Genomic DNA, 14,406 nt, shown 5'->3' with positions numbered 1-14,406 from the left:
TCTAGCCAATTTTTAGTAAGATCGGTTAATAAATAAGGGTTCTATGGCCAAATTTGGGAAAATCGGGCTATACATATATATGAGATTTATATCTAAATCTGAACCGATTTCGATGATATTTCGCACATATAGTTAGTGCTATAGAAGATTACATTTAGCAAACTTTGAGTAAGATCGGTTCATAAATAAGGGTTTTATGGCCAAATTTAGAAAAATCGGGCGGTACACATATATGGGAGCTATAGCTAAATCTGGGAAAATCGGGCGATACATATATATGAGAGCTATATCTAAATCTGAACCGATTTGGATGAAATTTTGCAGACTTGAAGGGCCTTTTGCCAAATTTGGCGACGATCCGTTTGAAAAAAAGCACAGCGTGACCCCATTTGCCGAAATCGGGCGATACATATATATGGGAGCTATATCTAAATTTGATCCGATTTCTTCCAAATTCAATAGCGTTTGTCCTTGTGTCCATAAACCTCCCTGTACCAAATTCCATTAAAATCGGTTAATAATTGCGACCGGAATGGTGTGAACAACAAATACATAGACAGACGGACGGACGGAGGGACGGACGGACACCAAGAGCTAGATCGGCTCAGGAGATGATTCTGAGTCGATCGGTATATATTTGATGGGGTCAAAAATCAATATTTCTGGTAGGCACATTTTTTGGCCGATCAAACTTATTATACACTGACCACTATGTGGTTTAGGGTATAAAAACGATGTTTATTTAGTTTAAAAGATATTTTTTACATCAAATTTTGATGTACTAGCCGATCGTATTTATACGTACTTGTAGCTCTTACATAAGAATATTTGGATTTATTAACCACACTAATTGAGCGATTTTCTCTTTTTTTAATAATGGGCTCAATACGAGTATTTGTGGCCGACAAGGCTTGATCATTAACAATGTGTGGTAACAACAGTTACCACTCGTGCCAAAAAAAAAATCTAACAAAATTTGAAGATTACCACAAATTACCACAAATCTACTAAACAACTATTTGTATAGAAATTTGTGTCTAAACTTTATTCCTGTTGAAAATTTTGTCAACATTTTATTTCTATAGAAAATTTGGCAAAATTGTATTTTTTTTTTTCAAAATATTATTTCTATAAAAATGTTCTCAAAATTTTATTTTTATGAAATTTTTTCTCAAAATTTTATTTCTATAGAATTTATTGTCAAAATTTTATTTCTATGTTATAGAAAAATTTCTCAAAAAAATTTTGTTTATAGAAACTTTTTCCAAAATTTTATTTCTATAGAGATTTAACAAATAAAATTACTATTTTTGGTTGAATTCTACCAACTGTGGCAACCGTGGTGGTGATACAAATTTATATTCTAAGTTATATATAATGCATATTCATGTTTTAAGATAATAAAGTACTTAGAACCAGTTTTGTTTTGTAAAATTAGTTTAAATTTAACGAAGAATATTGTAGGGAAAATTGTTTGGGAATGTATGGGAAAGTAGGGAACTTTTCTTGTCGTTGTAGGGTAAACCGAACATTTTCCCTGGCAGCACTGACTATAAGCTATAGTCAGATTGAGACAAAGCACCCATAAACATAATTTTCTTAAATATGCAACTGCGGTTCATCTCCCATACCTATATTAATGTTACCCCACAAATGCTTATGATTACTAATTCAGTAAGGGTGGTTTAGGGTATGATATAGTCGGCCCCGCCCGACTTTCTACTTTACTTACTTGTTTAATAATGAACTCAACATTATTGGCCTACTAACTCTGCAGGTGGGAGCCAACGTGGTACAATAGTTAGCATGCCCACCTTGCATACACCGGGTCGTGGGTACAACCCCAGTTTCTACCAAACGCCAAAAAAGTTTTTCAGTGGTGTATTTTCTCACCTCAGTAATGCTGTTGAAATTTGTGAGTGTTTCACTGCAATTTGGAACTCCGTTCGGACTCTGCATTAAAAAGGAGGTCCCTTGACATTGAGGTTAATATAAGGAATAGGGCAGCGCTCAGTGATAAGAGAGAAGTTCACCACTGTGGCATCACAATGGACTGAATAGTCTAATGAGCCTGATATATCGGGCTGTCACTATACTTAACATAATTCTGTAGGTGTAAAACCAACTATAGTTCCTAATATTAGACATTTCTGTTCAGATTGTGATAAAATTGCAATAAACATGTACTCCTTAATTTTCATAAATAAGGAAGTGCGGTTCAACTCCAAAAACTTATGTTTACTAATTCACTGGGGGAGGTTTAGGGTATGATATAGTCGGCCCCGCCCGACTTTCTACTTTACTCACTTGTTATACCCTAAACCACATAGTGGTCAGGGTATAATATGTTTGATCGGCCAAAGAATGTGCCTACCAGATATATTGATTTTAGACCCCATAAAATATATACCGATCGACTCAGAATCACCTCCTGAGTCGATCTAGCGCTTGGTGTCCGTCCGTCCGTCTGTCCATGTATTTGTTGTTCACAGGATTCCGGTCGCAATTATTAACCGATTTCGATGAAATTTGGTACAGGGTGTTTTTTGGGCACAAGGACGAACGCTATTGAATTTGGAAGAAATCGGATCAAATTTAGATATAGCTCCCATATATATGTATCGCCCGATTTTGACAAATGGAGTCACGTTGCGCTTTTTTACAAAACCGATCGTCAACAAATTTTGCACAAAGTAAACTTTTTCATCATAAGTCTGCAAAATTTCATCGATATATCTATCGATTTAGATATAGCTCCCATATATATGTATCGCCCGATTTTCCCAAAATTTGGCCATAAAAACCTTATTTATCAACCGATAGTACTCAAAGTTGGCTAAGGATAATCTTCTATACTTCTAACTGTATGTGCGCAATTTCATCGAAATCGGTTCAGATTTAGATATAGCTCCCATATATATGTATCGCCCGATTAGGTCAAATTTGGCCGTAAAACCCTTATTTATTAACCGATCGTACTCAAAGTTGGCTAAATGTAATCTTCTATAGCTCTAACTGTATATGCGAAATTTCATCGAAATCGGTTCAGATTTAGATATAGCTCCCCTATATATATATCGCCCGATTTTGCCAAATTTGGCCGTAAAACCCTTATTTATCAACCGATCGTAACCAAGGTTGGCTAAATGTAATCTTCTATAGCACTAACTGTATGTGCAAAATTTCATCGAAATCGGTTCAAATTTAGATATAGCTCCCATATATATGTATCGCCCGATTTTGATAAAATTGCCCCTAATAACCTTATTTTTGACCATAGGGGCCTCATTTATTAACTGATCGTACTCAAATTTTACACAAAGTGACATAAACATGTGCCCACCTTTATGTTCTCCAAGACCTATACCAATGATACCCCACAAATGCTTATGTTTACTAATTCACTGGGGGTGGTTTAGGGTATGATATAGTCGGCCCCGCCCGACTTTCTACTTTACTCATTTTTATTGTATTTATTTCACAGCAAGTAAGAATATAAATACTTTGTGGGAACTTAGATAAATATTTCAATTTCGCTAGAAATAGAAAGACAGAGTAATTTAACCTCTAGCCTAGGGTGGACGGTATACAAATGAAATTAACATTTGGTATAAAATATAAGATTTCTTAAATTGAAAGTAATTTTAAATCTGATCACATGAAAATATTCTTACTAATATTGCTTCCCAAAAACTAATTAAATGTATTTTTGTTTTATGACATACCGTATTTGTCTCCAATTAGACCTTTTGCAATCCATAAAAATTCTCGCTAATATTAATAAGATTTTACAAGTTATACCTGCTGCGATGGAAATTTAATATTTCGCCAATATAAAATAACTGATTATACCATTCTTTGGCGCATATACATATATATTAGGCAATTCATTGTAAATCATATTCATTTGTATGTATGCCTACACACACACATATATTTGAGGAATGCAATTTTGATTTTCATTGAAGGCAAACGTGACTGAGTCCACCGGAACGTATACCTTACAGATTCCATATTCTTCATACGCCACCATGTACAGACAGACAATCATTCCACCCAGTCATGGCAACCAGTACATGCATTCATGCATACATGCTAATACACATAACATACTACGATTTTTCAATCGAAGAAGGAAATAAAGGACATACCAGATATCTGTAGACGAAAGTACTATAAGGCCTTTGAAATCATTTCATAATCAGCCATCAAAATTTATGGTAAATAAAGAAACTTCATATTATAAGCACAACATTTAATTTGATATCGACCACCATTTAAAATAGTGGTACAGAGGCCATTTTTCTGGTTTTCTTAAATTTTAAAATATTTATGTTTTTTTCATCTTCGTTATTATTATGTGCGTGACAGTAATAGACACAGTTCAGCTAAATTTGTGGCAATCATACAAAATAATGTATAGTAAAAACATTACACATTCGATGTGTAGGAACAATAGACGAAGGCTATATTTTATACTTCGGGATTGGGAAACCACCGATTCAGTGTTTATCGATGGTATGGTGAATTCACCGAGGTTTTAGGTCACTCCAAGACCAAGTTCGTGAACGTCGTCCATTTTCTGGAACCCATTACCTCAATCACAAGAGGGTGTAGTACACTGCCTAAAAAACTATTTGGTGTTATGTCGAATTTAAGATTGACCCCATGAATATTTCCTTGGAAGGTGGGTATGGTAAACTTTGCACTGCAGTAGCTCTGAACATGGTTGTCATAAAATTGCGTCAGAAAACTATACGAGTAAGCATTATTAGCAATCACAACGTTTTTCCATATTCTACTCTGTATTTAAATCTGAAACAAAACAAATTGCATATTTCAGCATTGAATCACAAGACCTTACAAACTTTATGTGTGCTTAAAATTTATTTACGTCATATTTGGTATTTGGCCCTTACATTTATACAAGGCCCCTAACATATAATATCCCCCTACCCAACTTTTTTAAAGAAATTTTTAAATATATATTCATAGACACAAAACTTTAGGGATGTTGCCTATATTTCCATTTATTTCCCGTTCATATATATCCATATATTACAGCTGTTACAACCACGGTTGCCACTAGTACCAAAAATAATCTATCAAAAATTGAAAAATATTTTACCACAAATCGACCAAATTAAACAAATTCTAAATAAATTTGACAAGCATTTTTTCCTCTATTGGTTAAGCTACTCCTGTAGCTAAGTCAGCGCATAGTTTTAAGATAAACTCAAAACAACAATAACAAATTTATTTCTAACACTAAATAACTAACACAAAGAAAATATTATCGAAATTTTATTTAACAAAAATTTATTTTTCAAAATTTTATTTCTATAGCACATTTTGCCAAAAATGTTATTTCTATTAAAATTATTTTCACAATTTTATTTCTATACAAAATTTTGTCACAATTTTATTTCTATAGAAAATGGTGTCTATATTTTATTTCTGTAGAAAATTTTGTCAAAATTTTATTTCTATAGAAAATTTTTTCAAAACTTTTTATATCTATAGAAAATTTTGTCACAATTTTATTTCTATAGAAAATTGTGTCTATATTTTATTTCTGTGGAAAATTTTATCAAAATATTTTTGCTATACAATATTTTGTCAGGATTTTATATCTATAGAAAATTTTGTCAAAATTTTAATCTGAGATCAAAACAACAAACATGATTGCAGAACAAACCAACAATAAAAAAAAAACAAAACAAAATTTTATTTCTATAGAAAATTGTGTCAAAATTTTATTTCTATAGCAAATTTTGTCAAAAATTTTTTTCACATTTTTTTATTGTATAGAAATATTGGTCAAAATTTTATTTTTATTTTTGCCAAACTTTTATTTCTATTGAAAATATTGTCAAAAAACTATAATTCTATTAAAATTTTTGCCAAAATATTATTTCTAAAAACAACTTTGTCAAAAAATCTATTTCTATAGAAATGTTTGTCGAAATTTTATTTCTATACAACATTTGATTCAAATTTTATTTCTATAGAAAATTTTATTAAAATTTTAATTCTATAGAAAAGTTTTTCAAAATTTTATTTCTATAGAACATTTTATTAAAATTTTAATTCTACAGAAAAGTTTTTCAAAATTTTATTCCTATAGAAAATGTTATCACAATTTTATTTCTTTAGAAAATATTGTCAAAATTATATTTCTATAGAAGATTTTATCAAAATTTTATTTTGTATAGAACATGTTGTCAGAATTTTATTTCTACAGGAAATTTTGTCATCATTTTATTTCTATAGCAAATTTTGTCAAAAAAATATAATTCTATAAAAAATTTTGCCAACATTTTATTTCTATAGAACATTTTGTCAAAATTTTATTCCTATAAAAAATTTTGTCAAAATCTTATTTGTCAAAATTTTATTTCTATAAAAAATTGTGTCAAAATTTTATTTCTATAGAAAATTTCATCACAATTTTATTTCTTTAGAAATTTTTATCACACTTTTATTTCTTTAGAAAATTTTATCACACTTTTATTTCTTTAGAAAATTGTGTCCAAATTTTATTTCTACACAAAATTTTGCCAAAATTTTATTTCTACAGAAAATTTTGTCAAAATTTTATTTCTATAGAAAATTTTGTCAAAATTTTATTTCTATAGCAAATTTTGTCAAAATTTTTTTTCTATAGAAAATTTTGTCAAAATTTCATTTCTATAGAAAAATCTGTCAAAATTTTATTTCTATAGAAAAATTAGTCAAAATTTTATTCCTATAGAAAATTTTGTCAAAATTTTATTTGTCAAAATTTTATTTCTATAAAAAATGTTGTCAAAATTTTATTTCTATACAAAATTTTGCAAAAATTTTATTTCTATAGAAAATTTTGTCAAAATTTTATTTCTACAGAAAATGTTGTCAAAATTTTATTCCTATAGAAAATTTCATCACAATTTTATTTCTTTAGAAAATTTTATCACACTTTTATTTCTTTAGAAAATTTTATCACACTTTTATTTCTTTAGAAAATTGTGTCCAAATTTTATTTCTACACAAAATTTTGCCAAAATTTTATTTCCACAGAAAATTTTGTCAAAATTTTATTTCTATAGAAAATTTTGTCAAAATTTTATTTCTATGTCCTTCGTTTTATTTCTTTTATTTCTATAGAAAATTTTGTCAAAATTTTATTTCTATAGAAAATTTTGTCAAAATTTTATTTCTATAGAAAATTTTGTCAAAATTTCATTTCTATAGAAAAATCTGTCAAAATTTTATTTCTATAGAAAAATTAGTCAAAATTTTATTTCTACAGAAAATTTTTTCAAAATTTTATTTCTACAGAAAGTTTTGTCAAAATTTTTTTTCTACAGGCAATTTTGTCAAAATTTTATTTCTATAGAAAATTTGGTCAAAATTTTATTTCTACAGAACATTTTGTCAAAATTTTATTTCTATAGAAAATTTTACTTCTTTAGAAATTTTTGTCAAAAAACTATAATTCTATAAAAAATATTGCCAAAATTTTAGTTCTATATAAAATTTTGTCAAAATTTTATTTCTATAGAAAATTTTGTCAAAATTTTATTCCTATTTTTCCAAAACGTTATTTTTATAAAAAATTTTGTCAAAATTTTATTTCTACAGAAAATTTTGTCAAAATTTTATTTCTATAGAAAATTATGTCAAAATTTTATTTCTATAGGAAATTTTGTCAAAATTTTATTTCTATAGAAAATTTTGTCAAAATTTTATTTCTATAGAAAATTTTGTCAAAATTTTATTTCTATAGAGAATTTTTTCAAAATTTTATTTCTATAGAAAATTTTGTCAACATTTTATTTCTATAGAAAATTTTGTCAAAAAACTGCAATGCTATACAAAATATTGCCAAAATTTTATTTCTATAGAAAATTTTCCCAAAATGTTCTTCCTATAGAAAATTTTGTCAAAATTTTGTTTCTATATATTATTTTGTCAAAATTTCATTTCTATAGAAAATTTGGTCAAAATTTTATTGCTGTTGGGCTTAACATGGAATCGGGCAGCACTCAGTGATAAGAGAGAAGTTCACCAATGTGGTATCACAATGGACTGAATAGTCTAAGTGAGCCTAATACATCGGGCTGCCACCTAATCTAACCTAACCTAACTTATTGCTGGTGACATTTCTGAGGGTTTCAAAGCTAAGTGGTTTCACTGCAATGTGGAACGCCGTTCGGACTCGGCTATAAAAAGGAGGTCTCTTGTCATTGAGGTTAACATGGAATTGGGCAGCACTCAGTGACAAGAGAGAAGTTCACCAATGTGGTATCACAACGTACTGAATAGACAGTGAGCTTGATACATCGGGCTGCCACCTAATCTAACCTATTCCTACAGAAAATGTTGTCAACAGTTTATTTCTATAGGCAATTTTGTCAAAATTTTATATCTATAGAAAATTTTATCAAAATTTTATTTCTATAGAAAATGAATGAAAAAAGAGGAAGCACGCTCGAAATAAACCCAACTAACTGCACTCAAATCGATGATTTGAGTGTGGCAAAGGAAAAGAGATATGTTTGTTCGAATTTATTTCGGCATAAGCCGGCTATCATGTAAAACCTTTTTTCGGAAGGTTCAAGTATGGTTCATTGTTGGGTTTAATGAACTGCCTGAATTTATTCTGATAATTGGTTGATAGTTTTGCTGCAAGTAGAGGATGCTGATGAGGAATGTGGTAATTCCGAAACGTGCGTCCATCCAACCATCTTGCAGTCTTTAGGACTTTGCCCAAATAAATTTGACAAACATTATTTTCCTCTGTTGGTTAAGGTACACTTGTAGTTTAGTCAATGCATGGTTTTAAGCTGAAATTAAAAACAACAAAAATTTTGTATATATTTGATTTCTGTGGAAAATTTCATCAAAATACTTTTTTCTATAGAATATGTTGTCAAAACTATATTTCTATAGAAAAATTTGTCAAAACTTTAAGATGAGATCAAAACAATAAATGTGGTTGAAGAACAAACTAATAATAAAAAAACAAAAGAAAATTTTGTCAAAATTTTATTTCTATAGAAAATTATGTCAAAATTTTATTTCTAAAGAAAATTTTGTCAAAATTTTATTTCTAAAGAAAATTTTGCCAAATTTTATTTCTATAGAAAATTTTGTTAAATTTTTTGCCAACTGTGGCAACCGTGGTTAAAACATTCAATATCCTCCTACATACAAACATACACACATACACAACATACAAACATACACACATACACAACAAAAATTCTGCCTCGGACGTATTCTTTCGAATGCAATGAATTTTCCCCAAGATATATCGTAAAGCGAAGGCGGATGTTGTAGCTGTTGCACACAATGCATCATCGTTACTTTTGCAGCAGACATTTTGATGAATTTATGTCTTATTGTTTACAGCAATTACTCAAAAACTGCAGGATGTTGGTTGACTAGATGGTTGCTTCTTCGTTGGTTGGTAGCAACAAAGGCCACAATCCCATTTGAAATTACGAAATTTATAATAATCATCAAGAAGAAATCTACCAAAAATGAAATGTATTTGTAGGCACTCGAGCGAGAGATTTTTCAATAGTTGTTAAGGTTATTTTATCATTAAAATATGAAAATAATTGGAAAGCAACAAAACTCGAAATCATTTGCAAGCAAACTAAAACAGAAATTTATTTTTATGTGGTCTATACTCTTTTGATTTTATAAAAAAAATGTGTTTATTTTTTAAACCAAGAAAAATATTTAAAATTCCATAAATTAGAAATAAATGTGGTTGGGAAGTATTTTTTTTTTAGAAAAAAACGCACACACACACATTTTATATAAAAAAATATGTAAACTGTGATGAGTTCGTTTGGGTGAAAGTCTATGTTTTCTTTTTTCAATCTACAATCAATATGCTGAGTAATAGAAAAACAATTTAACAATTTAAAGATTAAAACATGTACAATATATCATGGACGTTTTTCAGGTTTGTATAATATCAAAAGTTCAAGTAAACATTCATAACTATATTTTCTTTTATATAGTGTATTGCAATGATCAAAAATGCTAATCAATTAAACATTTAACTGATACAATTAAATTGTTAATCAAATAAAACAAAAATTAAGTCAGTTAAAAAAATGGTTGAACATTTTTCGGGTTTTAATTAAAATATACCAATTAACAGTTTACCTCCAATTACAAATAAACTTTTGAAAAATTTTGATCGGTGAATAATACTTGTTCCAGAATTTTAATTAACAAAAACTAGATCCCAAAGAAATAAAAAAAAATTGTATGAATTTCCTTGCAATGAATCTTGGGATGATTACTGTAGCAGTGTTGAGAATATGTCAGAGGCTTCCAGACTACGGAAGGTACTAGCATCCACTAACACCGCTCCAGGTTTCATTAAAACATCGGAGGGAAATTGGACAACGTCCAGTGAGGAGACGTTGGAGGTACTTTTGGACACACACTTCCCTGGAAATCAGATGGTTGAACCATGTTCCGGCGGTGTAACAGAGGCTCAGCGATCGTTTCCTATCGAGAAAATTGTATCGGAATCTAGAATAAGATGGGCTTTAAATAGCTTTGGACCATTCAAATCCCCCGGACCTGATGGAATTACTCCGGCGGAGTTACAGGCAGTGGCTGAAAGAATTATCCCCTGGTTGACGGTGATATATAAACAATGTGTAAACTTAGCATATATTCCAGAAAAGTGAAGAAAAGTGAAACAAAAGTCGTCTTCATACCTAAAGCAGGAAAAGCCTCTCACTCGAGTGCGAAGGATTTCCGACCAATCAGCTTATCCTCATTCCTACTTAAGACCCTGGAGAGGATGATAGACATGTATCTTAGAACTAGCGTGGATTCAAGTTTGCTCTCGAAACGACAGCATGCATACTCGAAGGGCAGGTCTACTGAGACCGCATTGAATGAACTGGTCAGCTTTATTGAAAGCTCACTATCTGTCAAAGAATACACAATCGTGGCGTTTCTAGACATCGAAGGGGCGTTCAATAATGTCCATCCGAGCTCGATATTAAATGGACTGACAACTCTGAATGTTGATCCAGGTATACTTAGGCTGTTAGACGAACTTCTAATAAAGAGAAGTATTTCAGCCACACTAGGGCAAGCAAACATACAAAGGTATGTGAACAGAGGCACTCCCCAAGGAGGAGTTCTATCACCTCTTCTTTGAAATGTTGCCATAAACAACCTTCTGGTTTCTCTAGAAAAAGAAAGGATAAAAGTGGTGGCATACGCAGATGATGTGGCGCTAGCAGTCAGGGGAAAATTCCCATCCACAATCAGAGATATTATACAGAGAGCTCTCCGGATGACTGAGGAATGGGCAAAAGATAATGGTCTTGGTGTAAATCCAGCAAAGACAGAAATAGTCATGTACTGCAAAGATCGCAAAACTCCCAAGGTTAGGCCCATTTCCTTAGGGGGTACTGAAATTCCCTTTGGTGAGTGTGCAAAATACCTTGGCGTTATTTTGGACAGGAAGCTGAATTTTAGGCTTAATATTAAAGAGAGGGCGAGAAAAGCCACGGTAGCTTTGTACTCGTGCAAAGAGGAAATAGGGAAAAAGTGGGGACTAAGACCAAAAATTGTGCATTGGCTATACACGCCAGTGGTTAGACCTATAATGCTATATGGTGTTGTAGTCTGGTGGCCGGCACTTCAGAAACCGACTTGTTTAGATAAAGTTCAGCGTATGGCGAGCTTATGTATTTCAGGCGCATTTAGTAAGACAGGAACAGACTCCCTTAATGTCATGCTACATCTATTGCCTTTAGACATTTTGGCTAAACAGTCAGCTGCAACAACGGCTGTACGGTTGCGCGAGCTATCGCTGTGGTCGGAAAAAATGTACGGTCATAGTTCGGTCCTCAAAGTAATGCCAGATGTGCCTAACGTAGTGGATTACACCCTGGCAAAACCACTTTTCGACAAAAAGTTTGAAACTCTAATTCCCAACAGTGAGGCGTGGTGTACACAGACCCCGGGGAATAAAAGATATATAGATTTCTATACTGATGGCTCCAAATTGAATGGACAAGTGGGGTTCGGAGTATATTCTAAAGATCTGGAAATTCGAATAGCGAAAAGATTACCTAATCACTGTAGTGTTTTTCAGGCTGAAATATTGGCAATAAGAGAGGTGGTGAATTGGCTGAGAAATAATGTTCCAACAAATATTGGCATTAATATATACTCAGACAGTCAACCTGCAATAAAATCCTTGGACTCTGTGTTCCTTAACTCAAAAACGGCCATAGACTGCCGCAAATCTCTCAACGAGATGGCTGAGCAGTACAATATTCACCTAATATGGGTGCCTGGCCATAGGAACATACCGGGGAACTATGAAGCAGATGTGTTAGCAAGGCTAGGAACTACCTTACATATTCCAGGGGAACTAGAATCTGTTGGTATGCCTCTGGCCACCTGCAAGCTCTTACTGCGTGAGAAGGCTGTTATGATGGCCAATATTCGATGGGAAAATTGCAAGGGTTGTAACGACACCAAGCAAATATGGCCCCATTTAAACTTAAACCGCACACAAGATATGCTAGTGTTCTCAAGGCGTCAGATAGCACTCCTAATATCTGCTATAACGGGTCGCTGCCTGATAGGCGAATTTGCAAAAACTATAGGTGCGAAGTATAATGACTATTGTATAAGCTGTCATGACGTGGAGGAAAAGGAATCAATTAAACACCTCTTGTGTGAGTGTCCTGCTTTTTGTGTAAGGCGTAAGCGAATTTTATGAGCATATAGCTTTAGATTACTGGCTGACCTGGAAAACTTAAGCAGTTTGTTAATGTTTTTGGAGCAATCTGGTTGGTTCCACAAAAGTAAATAATAGAGAAGGTTCAGTGGTTAAGACTAGAAGTGCCCATATGTAATAGGTACTTTTAGTTAAATGTGGTATCACAATGGACTGAATAGTCTAAGTGAGCCTGAAATTTAATCGGGCTGCCACTTAAACCTAACCTAACCTAACCTTGCAATGAATCATGCGAAGCTTTATACATTATGTCGAGATCTGTTGAGTGATTGTGCGTGAGTACAATAGTACTCACGTGTACACCTCTAATATAAACCCATCAAAAACTAAAGAGGCTTATATAGGTATTTAGTTTTTTTTTCTCGTAGAAGCGCCGTCTTGAAATGATCGACACTCTGCTAACTTTCCACTCTAAAATGCTCTAGAAAAATAAGGCAAGTGACATCCTTTTTATGTCATTCTTTGTTCACGCATGCTGGGTGTGGTGCTGCTGTGTCCTGTTGGAATTTCCATGGCCTGGAGCTGAAATGTTTGCCTGTCCAGGGCTTCAACATTTTCTTTAGGATATTTTCCCGATAATATTCCGAAGTTACGGCGATCCTCACCATTACAATAGTTGGCGCTTAAGTTCTGGTGCAAATTGGATTCCGAAATTTTATTCCTATATCAATTTTTTTCACAATTTTATTCCATTAGAAAATTTAGTCAAAATTTTATTTCATAAGAATATTCAGTCAAAATTTTATTTCTATAGAAAATTTTGTCACAACTTTATTTGTATAGAAAATTTTGTCAAAATTTTATTTCTATATAAAATTTTGTCAAAATTTTATTTCTATAGAAAATCTCTCCAAAATTTTATTCCTTTATAGAATTTATAGAAAATTTGGTCAAAATTTTATTTCTATAGAAAACTTTGTCAAAGTTGTATTTCAATAGAAAATTTTGTCAAAAATTTTATTTCTATAGAAAATTTTGTCAAAATTTTATTTTACAGCAAATTTGTCAAAATTTTATTTTTATAGAAAAATTTTATTTCTATATAAAATTTTATTTCTATAGAAAATCTCTTCAAAATTTTATTCCTTTTTTTAAATTTTATTCCTATGAAAATTTTTTCCACAATTTTATTTTTATAGAAAATTTGGTCAAAATTTTTTCTCTATAGAAAACTTTGTCAAAATTGTATTTCAATAGAAAATTTTTTCAAAAATTTTATTTCTATAGAAAATTTTGTCAAAACTTTATTTCTATAGAAAAGTTTGACAAAATTTTATTTCTATACAAAATTTTGTCAAAATTTTATTTCTGTAGAAAATTTTGTCAAAATTTTATTTCTATATAAAATCTCTCTAAAATTGTATTCCTATGGAAATTTTTTCACAATTTTATTTTTATAGAAAATTTGGTCAAAAAAAATTGGTCAAAATTTTATTTCTATAAAAAATTTTGTCAAAATTTTATTTCTATTGAAAATGTTGTCAAAACGTTATTTCTATTGAAAATCTTTCCAAAATTTTATTCATATGGAAATTTTTTCCACAATTTTATTTTTATAGAAAATTTGGTCAAAATTTTATTTCTATATAAAACATTGTCAAAATTGTATTTCAATAGAAAAT

This window comes from Haematobia irritans, chromosome 3 (assembly GCF_050003625.1).
Source record: "Haematobia irritans isolate KBUSLIRL chromosome 3, ASM5000362v1, whole genome shotgun sequence".
In the NCBI taxonomy this organism is placed as follows: Eukaryota; Metazoa; Arthropoda; class Insecta; order Diptera; family Muscidae; genus Haematobia; species Haematobia irritans.
This window is presented reverse-complemented; position numbering follows the sequence as displayed.